Source organism: Leucopleurus acutus, assembly GCF_964270905.1.
Source record: "Leucopleurus acutus genome assembly, chromosome: 1".
Classification (NCBI taxonomy): Eukaryota; Metazoa; Chordata; class Mammalia; order Artiodactyla; family Delphinidae; genus Leucopleurus; species Leucopleurus acutus.
This window is the reverse complement of record NC_139142.1, coordinates 199,941,580-199,955,013: the sequence shown is the minus strand read 5'-3', so window position 1 is coordinate 199,955,013 and position 13,434 is coordinate 199,941,580. Positions and strand designations below refer to the sequence as shown.

The 13,434-nt window shown below is 42.2% G+C and overlaps 1 protein-coding gene across 11 annotated transcripts in view; it reads right to left on the bottom strand.

Moving 5' to 3' along the window:
* The window catches only part of CACNB2 (calcium voltage-gated channel auxiliary subunit beta 2), a gene marked incomplete at both ends in the record, with an annotated part of 400,287 nt that overhangs the window by 99,260 nt on the left and 287,593 nt on the right, over nucleotides 1-13,434 (bottom strand). The gene's annotated exons all lie outside the window — the stretch shown is intronic.

Sequence of the window (13,434 nt, the reverse complement as noted above, 5' to 3'; positions counted from 1 at the left end):
TCTCATTCCCAGTCCTGTGGCTGCCTCCCGAGGTCAGGCCTCTGCTACTTCTCATCCAGGCAATGCATCATCTCACTTTCATCCCCTTGAACTTTTAAGGCAGCGTAATGTTTTAAGGTCAGATTACTTTGCTTCAAGTACAACTTAGATCATTTCACTTCCTGGTTCGACGTCTTCTCTAGACTAAAGAATAACTGTCATCATACAGAGAGTACGTTCACGGTCCTTTCTAACCTAGGATAACCCCTGTTTGCCAACCCTGTCCCGCCCTCCATCCTTCAGTTCCCTGTGTTTCATCTAATATGGACCCTGACCTTCACCTTTCCTCACATCCAAGCTCTGGATCACACTGTGCTCCTGCTGTATGGTGAGAAGCTCTCCCAAAACATCGCAGTTTCTCAAACACGACCTCTTCTCCCCGCTCAGCTACAACACCGCCGCTTCTGGGAACTTTCCTGACGCCCCCGCCATCAACTGTCACTACTCCTTCTGAAATCCCATAGCACTGTGCTCATTGCACTTGCTCTATCTGTCTACTGTCCTCAGAACAAGGCACGGTAAGGACATAAACTCTCTCTCATACATATTTATCTCCCCAGCTGTATCTAATGCAGTGCCTTGTTCAGAGAGCTCTAGAAATAACCGGAATAAGGATCAAACGATAATGATCTGTCCATAGAAAAGGAAAGGAACGCTCTTAAATTCAGAACCAATGACACTGGAAACCCCTTTACCAAAATGTGACCAGAACACGTGTGATGCAAAAGAAAATTCTCCACGTTCTTCCTTCAAGTGCAAGCCTCTTTTGAATACTAAGTCCTCAATTTTGTTAAATTGAGGCTCTGTTGCTAGCTGTAAACACCATAGCTCAAGATAAACTATCAGACACAGCAATTCGCACCAGTTCTCGGAGTGCCAGCTGCTAGGCAATGTCCTTTCCTGTCCCTGAGAGGGATCGGATGGGGTCAATTTCCCAATAAAACGTGATACTAAACTGAAAAAGAACAGAAGCATGTTAACAGATTATTTTGTACCGACACCCCCATGGGCAGAGGCCAAACATATAAGTGATTCCACCTTTATCCTCATTACACGAGACGCTTCTGATATGGAGAAACTGGGACGAATTCAATGTTATATAACAAACGAGCCACAGATACTAGGGTAAAAACAAAACCCCAAACTTGGAATTGGTAGTTCAACAGGAGTTTTGAGTCTTTCTAAAACACGAAGGGTCAAACAAGGGAAACTTAGTTAAACGGTTAGACAAAAGTCCCAAGAAGTCGCTCTTTTTGGTCTGTTTCTCTGACGTCAGTGTTTACGCTTTGCTCCCTCAATTTATGATTCCAAGCACCGTGACCTTTCACCAATACTTCAGCCAGTATATTTGTCACTTTATCCTGTAAATCTATATTTATTTACATATTACATACATCCTCCAAATATATATATTTATAAATATACATATTTACATATATAATATGTACATATTATATATGTATCTATATTTATACCTATCTATATATGAATTGATGAAATATAAGGAGAAAAGGAAGCTAACATTTACTGAATTCTCACAACAACCACTGTCAAGTAGTTACTATTTTACAGAGTCCAAAAATCCACACCAGAACAGCAGGGTGGATAAGTGCACTGACTCTGGGGGCAAACACGTGGATTCAAATCCTGCTTACTTAGTTACCATATGTGTGATTTTAAGCACGTCACTTAACAATCCCCCTCTCGAAAACCAGAATACTAAAATGTTAAGTCATTTAACTGCTAAGTATCTGAAATATTTTTCTCTTAAATCACATTTTGGAGTAAAGGTAACATTTACATGGGGTTTTATTTATTTATATTAATTAAACATTTTAATTAATTAGTTTCTGAATTGAAGTATAATTGATTTACAATGCTGTGTCAATTACCACTGTACAGCAAAGTGACTTAGCCATACATATATATATATACATTCTTTAATATTCTTTTCCATTATACTTTATCATAGGATACTGAATATAGTTCCCTGTGCTCTAAAGTAGGACCTTGTTGTTTATCCATCCTATATATACTAGTTTGCATCTGCTGATCTCAAACTCCCACTCCATCCATCCCCCCGACTCCCCCTCCCCCTTGACAACCACAAATCCATTCTCTATGTCTGTGAGTCCGTTTCTGTTTCGTAGATAAGTTCATTTCTTCGTATTTTAGATTCCACATGTTAGTGATATCATATGGTATTTATCTTTCTCTTTCCAATTTACCTCACTTAGTGTGATAATCTCTAGTTGCATCTGTGTTGCTACAAATGGCATTTACATTTTATTTTTTGATTGAAGTACAGTTGATTTATAATGTTGTGTTAGTTTCCAGTGTACAGCAAAGTGATTCAGTTATATATCTACCTATCTATATATATCTACTCTTTTCCAGATTCTTCTCCAATATAGGTTATTACATTAATATTAATACAGATATTAATTAATTAATTAATACATTAATATTAATACAGATATTAAATACAGTTCCCTGTGCTATACAGTGGGTCCTTGTTGGTTATCTATTTTATATACAGTAGTGTGTATCTGTTAATCCCAAATTCCTAATTTATCCCCTCACCCTTTCCCCTTTGGTAACTGTAAATTTGTTTTCTGTGTCTGTGGGTCTATTTCTGTTCTGTAAATAAGTTCACTCGTATCATATTTTACATGGGGTTTTAAAATGAAACACTTCACAAGAAATGAACTCTTTCAGGGGGCCCACTCCCTCTGTGTGTCCAGTCCCCGCTGCTCCTCTGCTTGTGTCCACACATCCGACAGGTCTGAGGCGCCACAGAGGAGGGCGCGGGGATCATCGGGGGACCTCAGAGAAATGAAGAGGGACCCTTTTCCAGGGTCTGGGCTAATGAGATGCATACACGAGCGGAATCATCTCGTTAGTTCCCTGCACCCAGGTGGGGGACAGAACAGTCTCTTTTTGTTTTTTTGTGGTACGCGGGCCTCTCACTGCTGTGGCCTCTCCCGTTGCGGAGCACAGGCTCCGGACGCGCAGGCTCAGCAGCCATGGCTCACGGGCCCAGCCGCTCCGCGGCATGTGGGATCTTCCCGGACCGGGGCACGAACCCGCGTCCCCTGCATCGGCAGGCGGACTCTCAACCACTGCGCCACCAGGGAAGCCCCAGAACAGTCTCTTTGGATGTTATACCGAATTTTCTTGGAAGGATAAAGAGCATGTTCGTTCTCACCAGGACGATATTTACTCAAATGAGTTGATGCCCTTCAAGGCTACCTAGAGAGTTGGGTCTACTCCTTCCCCTTTGGTTGTTCAGGAAACACAACAAAACAACAAACAAACAACAGCAGAAGCCCAGGAGAGACACACAGTGCGAGGAAGACTCCCTGCGCCACTGCTGGTACCACACGTGACTCCCCACTTCTCCGAGGCCCCAGGGGTCACCCAGTCCACCTGCCAATGAGCCTGGGGGACGCCAGGTCAACTTTGCTGGCCGCCATCACGGTGCCTCTCACCTGGAAATGCCTTCTTCCTTCTGCTCTGCTGGGATGCTGCCTAACTTGCCACTGGCTGCACAGACTCACCGATTCACCCTGAGTTCAGCACCTGTTATGACCCAGCCACTCCACTGGGGACACAAACATCTACAAGACCTACTTCAGCCCCCTTGAGACCTCGCGGTCAGGTGAAACGCAGGCTCCAGTAAAAGAAAAACGGGTAGAAAAGGAACTAAGATTTGTTGAGCCCCGAAGTTGCAGGTACTGAATGTACTTAAGCTTTTAAATTTTCTGCATTGCCTTTATTTCTCAGAGAAACGCTGTCACCTTCATTTTACGCACAAGAAAACTGAGTCTAAAAGGAAGAGCCACATTCAATCCAGGAGTGTCTGCCAGCAAGGGCGGGCCCTTTCTGCTCCCTCACATTGGCTGTGTCCGCCCACCTCATTCACAGGACTGGCTTTCCAATCACAGAATGTTACAGAAGGAATTAGGAGGAGACTACCCTGAAGGTACTTAGAAACTAAAATCACAATTGCTAGGCGTCAGCAAACGTTGATGAACAGCAAGTCTCACCAAGCAAACCTTATTCTCTTTTTGAATGGTTGCGCAGTGGTGGGTCAAGGAACGTGCTAACCATAGTTGTCTGGGCAACGGGTTCGATGCTTGGCTGTGTCCTGCTCGACACTTGTTCCCAACTCCACAGGCTTCCCCACAAAACAGCCAGCGCTTTGCTTTGCTCTTTCCTTCCCCTCCCTCCCTCCGCCCCTCCCTCAACATTTACTAATTAAATCAAATCACATCCCTTTCTTGCTCAACACCTTCCACTGGACGCTCACGGGAAAGCCCGGAGGCTTCCCCGCGGCCTGCGGGTCCCCTTGTGACCTGTGACCCGCCTGCCTCTGTCGTTCCCTCTGCCCGTAACACCATCCGCCACACACCCACACGCACACCCTCACCTCATGCAGGTTTCTGCTCAAGTGCTACCTCCTCAGAGAAGTCATTTTTGATCATTCCCTGAACTCCTTGCCCTCTTGCTTTTCTTAATTTGGTTTTTAGCACTTCCTGCTAGATCACACTATGTATGTATATGTTTGGGTGTGGCCTGCTTGTCCCCAGTAGACCGTAATCCCCCCGAGGGCAGGGACTTTGTTTAGTTTACAGCTATTCCTGGTGACTGGGGCAGGGCTTGGCACACACTAAGCTGAATGAAGAATGAAGGAGTCTGCATTTCAGTCAAGTGTCAGATGAGACCTCTTAGCCTTGTGGAGAAGCTGACAGAAGCTGAATGACTGAATAATCAAGCTGATTTATAACTGTAAAAACAAGAGAACCTCCAGGACCCTAATTCATGCATGATGTGATCATCTGAAGAGAGATTCAGAGCACGATTTTGAAGGTGGTAGTGAGAGGCTGGGCACTTATGCCCCCAGAGGAAAGCAGTACAGAATAACTGGAATGGGGGGCTGGGTGGGGGGCTGGGGGGAGCAGGTCTCAAATTATACCTTGAAGGGAATCAGAAGATGCTGCTCCAATATACGCCGCTTTGGCAGAAGGATTATCTTGATGTGAAGGCAATCCCGCATCCGCAGGTAAGGAAGCACCAGCTCTCTGCTCTCCCCTTGCCTGCCCAGACTCAGGGTGTAAATTCTCCTCGTGAAGGTGTCTCCCTCTCCCAGGCCAGGAACAGGAGAGATACTCATCCCCAGACATGGAGATTTGGCCCCAAGATGAGTCCACACAAGCAAACCCGACTAAAATAGCCTTTCTCTTCCATTAGGGTCCCCTATTTGTTTCCTAGTCACTTGCCCCTATTTTATTGGGAGCCCCAAGCCCCTTTCCTTTGTTGAAAATGGCATATAAGCCCTTGAGCCTGACCACTTCTTCGAGTTTCACTTCTTTTCTGTCAACTCTCACGCACGTGAAATTAATAAAACTGGATGACTTTTCTGTTAGTCTGTCTTTTGCTAGTTTAATTTGCAGGTCCCCAGAATGTAACCCTAAGAGAGGAGAGGTTTTCCCTCCCCAACAACCTTCGCTTCATCACCAATCCACGTGCCTTCCTCGTCCATTTGATTTCGTGCTTGGCCAGATGACAACAAAAGTACTTAATTCAACGTGTGCTCTGCTGTGTGAGCGGTATATATTATAGCGCATTCAGACAGGAGGAATCAGCAGAGGGGCACAGAAACACGTCATAGGAAGACCTGGGGACCTTTAGCTTGGAAAAGAAAAGGTCTAAAGAAGGAGGGGATCATACACTCCACAGGCCCACAGGGGCGAGAACTGGCACCAAAGAGTTTATGTTAAAGCAAGTCAGACGTCACTGTACAGAAACCAGAACCTTCTAACAGAACTGTTGCCAGAAGATCCTGGCCCCTGGCCAAGAGGAGAAGCCATGACCTTTTGGAGAGATGTGGGGCAGGACAGCAGATGGATGACTGGCCTGGATCACTGAAGGTGGACAGTATAAACACAAGCAGTGCACAGGTGGTCTGGGAAGGTGGGGTCTCAGCTAACACACACTCCCACCACCAATCTGGGCATCAGGTCCCTCATCACTAAAGCAAGGTGGATTTTATTTTTTAAACTACTAACATTTACTTAATTTTTCTTTAAGTATTTAGTTTTACATTTACATGTATCTATTGTTTTTCAAATTCTTCTCCCATGTAGCTTATTACAGAATACTGAGTAGAGTTCCCTGTGATATACAGTAGGTCCTTGTTGGTTATCTATTTTATATACAGCAGTGTGTACATGTCAATCCCAAACTCCCAGTCTATCCCTCCCCCACACCCATTCTCCCAGGAATGGTAAGTTCATTCTTTAAGTCTGTTTCTGTTTTGTAAATAAGTTCATTTGTATCATTTTTTTTTGAGATTCCGCATATAAGCAATATCATATGATATCTGCCTTTCTCTGGCTGACTTTCTTCACTTAGTATGATAGTCTCCAGGTCCATCCATGTTGCTGCAAATGGCATTATTTCATTCTTTTTTATGGCTGAGTCATATTCCATTGTGTATATGCACCACATCTTTATCCATTCATCTGTCGATGGACATTTAGGTGGCTTCCATGTCTTGGCTATTGTAAACAGTGCTTCAGTGAAAGGTTGCTCTATTTCAGTGGCTGTCAAACCCAGTTCCTCAGAACCCAAGGCTCAGAGGCAATGGCTCAGGGATGCTTTAGTTGTAGATGGAGAGAGGAATCCAACTGGACAAGGCTCCAGGCCCTCTTCCCTGAGTACAGCCATCTTACCTGGCTTACCATTGGAGGTTTCATTCGGAAGGGGGAAAAAAAGTATTATACTAACAAGGAGAGTTTAAAAACCACTGGAGTAGATCTATGTCCCTTTCACTTCTGAAATTCTATTCTTTGATGTCATTAAACCAGATAACAGTTTTGAAAGAATATGGAACTTAAATAATTATTTTTTGAAAATAGAATTTAAAATAATTAAACAGACATTCACTCATTATAGTTTAATGCAACTATATTGAAAAGTCAGTTTTACTACATTTTCATGTTAGTTCTAGGTCAATTTCTCTTGATTATACAAACCCTTTTAAAATCTAGTCATAAATGATTTTCTATGATTTGGGAGTTTTGAGGCAACTGTGATATGTGATCGTGGAGCAGTGGTTAAGAATCTGCCTGCCAATGCAGGAGACACGGGTTACAGTCCTGGTCTGGGAAGATCCCACATGCCACGGAGCAACTAAGCCCGCGCGCCACAACTACTGAGCCTGTGCTCTAGAGCCCGCGTGCCACAACTACTGAGCCTGCGCTCTAGAGCCCATGAGCCACAACTACTGAGCCTGCGCTCTAGAACCTGCGAGCCACAACTACTGAAGCCCGTGAGCCACTACTGAAGCCCGCACGCCCAGAGCCCGTGCTCCCAACAAGAGAAGCCACCACAATGAGAAGCCTGAACACTGCAATGAGGAGCAGCCCCCGCTTGCCGCAACCAGAGAAAGCCCGCGTGCACCTATGAAGACCCAATGCAGCCAAAAATAAAACAAATAAAATAAAATAAATAAATTTATATAAAAAAAGATACTATGATTTATAATAAGAAATATTGATACGTATTTGGTTTTCATCCCAGTTCCTGGCATGGAGCTCCTAAAACCCTTAGCATTTTCTAAGTGAAGAGCAGTGACTATGCCTTTGTTAGGTTAATAAGGTGACTTCTGGAAAGACCCAGGAAATCTAAGGATGGAGACTGGTTGCCAAGGGTAACCAGTCAGCCCCATCCCTCCTGACCACTAGGTAGAGGAAAGGGGCTACAGACCAAATTCGATCACCAATGGCCAATGATTTAATCAATCATGCCTCCGTAATAAAGCCTCCATAAACCCCCCGAATAATGGGGTTTGAAGAGTTTTGGGGCTGGTGAACAAATGGCAATTCTGGGGAAGAGCGGCACTTCTGGAGAGCACGGAAGTTCCCAGCCCCTCCCCCACCCTTTGCTCTATGCACCTCTTCCATCTGGCTGGTCCTGAGTTACATCCTTTTGTAATGAACTGTTCATCTAGTAACTAAACTATTTCGGATTAATCAAACCTGAGCGTGGGAACCTCTGCTCCATAGCCTGTTGGTCAGAAGCACAGGTGACAACCTGAACTTGGTCAACTAGCATCTGATGTGAAGGGGGTTGGGTGGTCTTGTAGGACTGAGCCTTGACCTTGTGGGATCTGGTGACATCTCCAGGCAAATAGTGTTAGAGCTGATTTAACTGCTTGATGGTGTTGAATACCACCCCCCACCCCCCAACACACACATACATATACTGGAATGCCCAGAGAATGGGATTCCAAGTGTGGGCTCACGTTTACAAATGACCAATTTAAACCTCTTCTTGGCCAACTCTTAGCATCACAGAAGACAGTCAAATGCTGTAACAGAGACTCTAGATGCTCCCTGACCCCCGCTTTCTTCCTCAGAATCTGAACAGCTCCATTTCTAGCCTTCCTTGTAGTTAGGTGGAGCCCAGGTGACGGAGTTGCAGCCAGTGGAATGTGAGTAGAATTGATGTCTGCTGTTTTCCAGCCTGGCAGTAAAATAACTCATGGTCTTACAAGTTGTTTCTCTTTCTTTATAGCAGGTCTGGAAGCTATGTGTTAAAGATGGCACTGTTGCTGGAAAGATATCCCGTGCTCTTGGATTGGAAGAATTAATATTGTTAAAACAGCCATATGGCCCAAAGCAATCTACAGATTTAATGCAGTCCCTATCAAATTACCCATGGATTTTTTTCACCGAACTAGAACAAATAATCCTGAAATTTATATGGAACCATAAAAGACCCAGAATTGCCAAAGCAGTCCTGAAGAAAAAGAACACAGCAGGAGGTATAACCCTCCCAAACTTCAGACAATAATACAGTAATCAAAACAGTGTGGTAATGGCACAGAAACAGACATACAGATCAATGGAACAGAATAGAGAGCCCAGAAATAAACCCACACAACTACGGTCAATTAATCTTCGACAAAGGAGGCAAGAATATCCAATTGGGAAAAAGGCAGTCTCTTCAGCAAGTGGTGCTGTGAAAGTTGGACAGCTGCATGTAAATCAGTGACGTCAGAACACACCCTCACACCATACACACACACAAAAAAACTGAAAATGGCTTAAAGACCTAAACATAAGACATAACACCATAAAACTCCTAGAAGAGATCATAGGCAAAACATTCTCTGATATAAATCGTACCAATGTTTTCTTAGATCAGTCTCCCAAGACAATAGAAATACAAGCAAAAATAAACAAATGGGACCTAATCAAACGTATAAACTTTTGCATAGCAAAGGAAAGCATAAATAAAACAAAAAGACAACCTACAGAATGGGAGAAAATATTTGCCAACAACGAGACAGACAAGGGCTTAATTTCCAAAATATACAAACAGCTCATACAACTCAACAACAAAATAAAAAATAACGCAATTGAAAAATGGGCAGAATACCTAAATAGACATTTCTCCAAGGAAGAAATACAGATGGCTAATAGGCACATGAAAAGATGCTCAACATTGCTAATTATCAGAGAAATGCAAATCAAAACTACAATGAGGTACCACCTCACATTGGTCAGAAATGACCATCATTAAAAACTCTACAAACAATAAATGCTGGAGAGGGTATGGAGAAAAGGGAACCCTCCTACACTGTTGGTTGGAATGTAAGTTGGTGCAGCCACTATGGAGAACAGTATGGAGGTTCCTCAGAAAACTAAATTTAGAATTACCATATGATCCTGCAATCCCACTTCTGGGCATATTCTAAACTCTAATCCAAAAAGATACATGCACCCCTACGTTCATAGCAACACTATTCACAATAGCCAAGACATGGAAACAACCTAAATGTCCATCAACAGATGAATGGATAAAGAAGATGTGGTACATATATACAATGGAATCCTACTCAGCCATAAAAAAGGAATGAAATAATGCCATTTGCAGCAACATGGATGCAACTAGAAATTATCATACTAAGTGGAATAAGTCAGAAAGAGAAAGACAAATACCATACGATATCACTTATATGTGGAATCTGAACTATGCCACAAAGGAATCTATTTACGAAACAGAAACAGACTCACGGACATAGAGAACAGACTTGTGGTTGCCAAAGAGGAGGGGGTTGGGAGAGGAATGGAGTGGGAAGTTGGGGTTAACAGATGCAAACTATTACATATATTGATAGAACGGATAAACAACAAGATCCTACTGTATAGCACAGGGAACTATATCTAATATCCTATGATAAACAATAATGGAAAAGAATATATAAAAAAGAATGTGTGTGTATATATATATATATATATATATATATATATATAAAAACTGAATCACTTTGCTGTATAGCACAAATTAACACAACATTGTAAAACAACTATACTTCAATAAAAAATAAAAAAGATGGCCGTATTGCAAAACAGAGTCTGCACCCCCATGCCAATGCTTGCAGGAGAGTCACTCAGTGGATGTTGGATTGTGACATACATGAGAAGCTAACCTTTACTGGGTTAGACCAATGAGATACCTAGGATCATTTGTTAGAGCAGATAGCATTACTTGTCCCAACAGAAATGTCTACTTAAAATATAGTTACACACAACACTATTTAAATATCACATTATATATAAATATACAAATATAGAAATATTCATCTTTCCAAACTCTTATTCAGATTTCTTAAAACCTTTTTTAAACTTTACACCTGTCTCATGGACATCAGTAGAGACACAGACTCCTCTAATCCCCTTCCAGAGGAAACTTCCATCCAAGTTGTTGGAAACAATACTTTTTGGAGTCCTGAAGTTCACCATAGCCCATATTAATCATTGTGAGGTCATATTCCCAGAAGTAAATGTTAAATTTCTATTTAAATTTTTAAGTCCAGTTTATCAGGTGACTTATATAAACACCCCGGAAAAAGATTGATTCAGGTCAATGTATCTTCAGCAAACAATGCATTGTTATTCAAAAGAAAGTAATTGAGAATGTGCTCCCTGCACCAGGAGAGTTAGTGAGGGTTCAAATATAAGGTGACTCTCTTTTCTGAGGAATAATTTTCTGGGAAAAAGCTTCATCTTATATCCAGGGCATATGGGGTAATCTCTGGCAAATTTATATTTCTGAACATTTATTTTTGCAAATTCTCTAAGTGCATACGTGAAAAATAAACACGATGCGTTTTTGTTCAGTTGTATAAGCTCATTTAGTTTTGGCATCTCCATGGAGTGGGAACCTAGTAACATGATGTATGTATAAGAATCTCTAATTATTTTGTCAGGTGCCTTTGTGTTTAAAAAATACCAAATTTGCTTTGCAAGCAACAGTACTTCTGATTATAAAGCCATATATGTCAGAGAGAATTAATTCACACATGTGTATGGTCTAAGTAGCCCTTTCAAGGACCAACTGTTACCCACAAATCCTGTTCTCATTTTTCTTTACTGGCAGAGGGCAGGCAATGATTAACAGAAAGGAAATAGCACTATTTTGGTTGGGTGATTAGTTTTTATTTATTAGTTAGTCTCTGCTTTGTTCACCATGAATAATTATTCCTGAAGTTTCACATTTATACTTTCCTGCCAAAATTGCTGGCTTAGCCGAGTATGCGTGAAATGGTTTCTAACATTTTGTTCAAATTTGAAATTAAATAGACATTTCTCAACTTCTCTACCAAAGAGAGGAAAACTCTTTTTTTAGTAGACTAATCATCAATGAACATAAAATGTAAATTAATTCACTACCTATGCCTTACTCTTTTATCGAAACTGGCTTACAGTTTTTCAAGGTAATATCTATTTAACTCTTATCCTTTGAAACATTCTTCATCAAAGGTATGATATTCATTTTCATTCTGAAATATTCTTTTTATTAACCTTACTGATTCTCTAAAAATGATCTAAGAACATTCTAGATTTTACTGATTCTCTAAAAATGATCTAAGAACACTCTAGATTTTTATGATGCTTAAAGAGTTATTCTACACTCAAGGCCTAACCTACAGGACAAGGGCTAATATTCTGGCCTCACCGATGCTACAGGTTCTCGAAATAGGACCAGAATTTGTTGGGCTCTAAACAGACCTCAATGATTTTGATGTGTGTCTGCAGCACATACACAAATACGTACACACAAAAACAAAATTTCAGGAGAGAGAAATCTACTGAAAATTTTTGGTGAAAACAGTGAGAGATTTATTAGGTCATTATTTCATATCTTTATTTCTGTCAAAGACTGAGGCAAAAGGGTGATAATTGGGAAGGACTCTGGGAAATTTATGAAATAGCAAGGATCCTACCCTCATAGAAATGACCCTTCACGTAGCTGCTATAGTGCCAAATCAGGTGGATTTTCATGGCTTTAAAATGAAATGTTGTGTTGGATTATCTGTTGCCAATTCAGCCCTTCCCCATACTCTCCCATATATCAAAGGGCATGGATGCCTGGGAATTATATTTACAGAACTTCTGCCAGCAAGGAACCTGGTTGGATTCCCGCAATGAAAGGTACTTGTGTGAGACGCAGAAGGCAGGAGAGAAGCCGTATTCTTGTTCTACCACCAGCCACTGAGAGGTTTTCCAGGAAAATAGGCCAGCAGTTCTCAACATGTGGCTCAGGACCCCCAAGAAGTCCCTGAGACTCTCTTAGGGAGTCCACAGGTCAAAACTTTTTCATAACCACACTAAGACATTATTTGCCTTTTTACACTTTCATCCTCTTCCCACTGTACAGTGGAATTGAGACAGGCTGGAACCTGGGATCCTTTGCTGCAGTGCTTGCACCTGGACACACGTCTCCTCCAGCAAAAAAATGCAAAGAAACTGTAAGGGACTAAAAGGGACAACTGTGTGCACTCACAGTTGGGACAAGTTATGGACAAGAAGATACAAAAAGACCAAAACCCCAGCTGCCATTTCTGAGGAGCCGGGAGCAAAAGCGGGATACTGAGCACGCCCCCTGCACACACCACCACCAAGGGGGTGGGCAGACCACCTAAGCCACCCTTCTGGCCCAACCCCTGGACACACCCCTACCCTCGTGCCATACAGGGAAGCAGCTCACCCCCCTCGGGGAGCGAGCGAGCAAGGGAACCTGTTACTTGTTCTCTCTCCCCCCTGCTGCAGCAGGAGCCCCAGGAAAACTTTGCCTGAATTTCTTGTCTGGCCTCTTTTCAATTTCTGTTGATTAGGGAAGGCCAAGAACCCGGGTCGGTAACAAAATTTTCCAGAGGCTACATGACCTGTGATGACATCTCGCCTCTGAAGGCTATGGGGATGGAATGTATATTTGTGTTTTCTTTCTTTCTACATTTTTCTTTTCATTTTTAATGCAATCAATATCAATAGATGTAACCTATATACACAGAAGTTCTTTGAGGTGCTCAATTTTTAA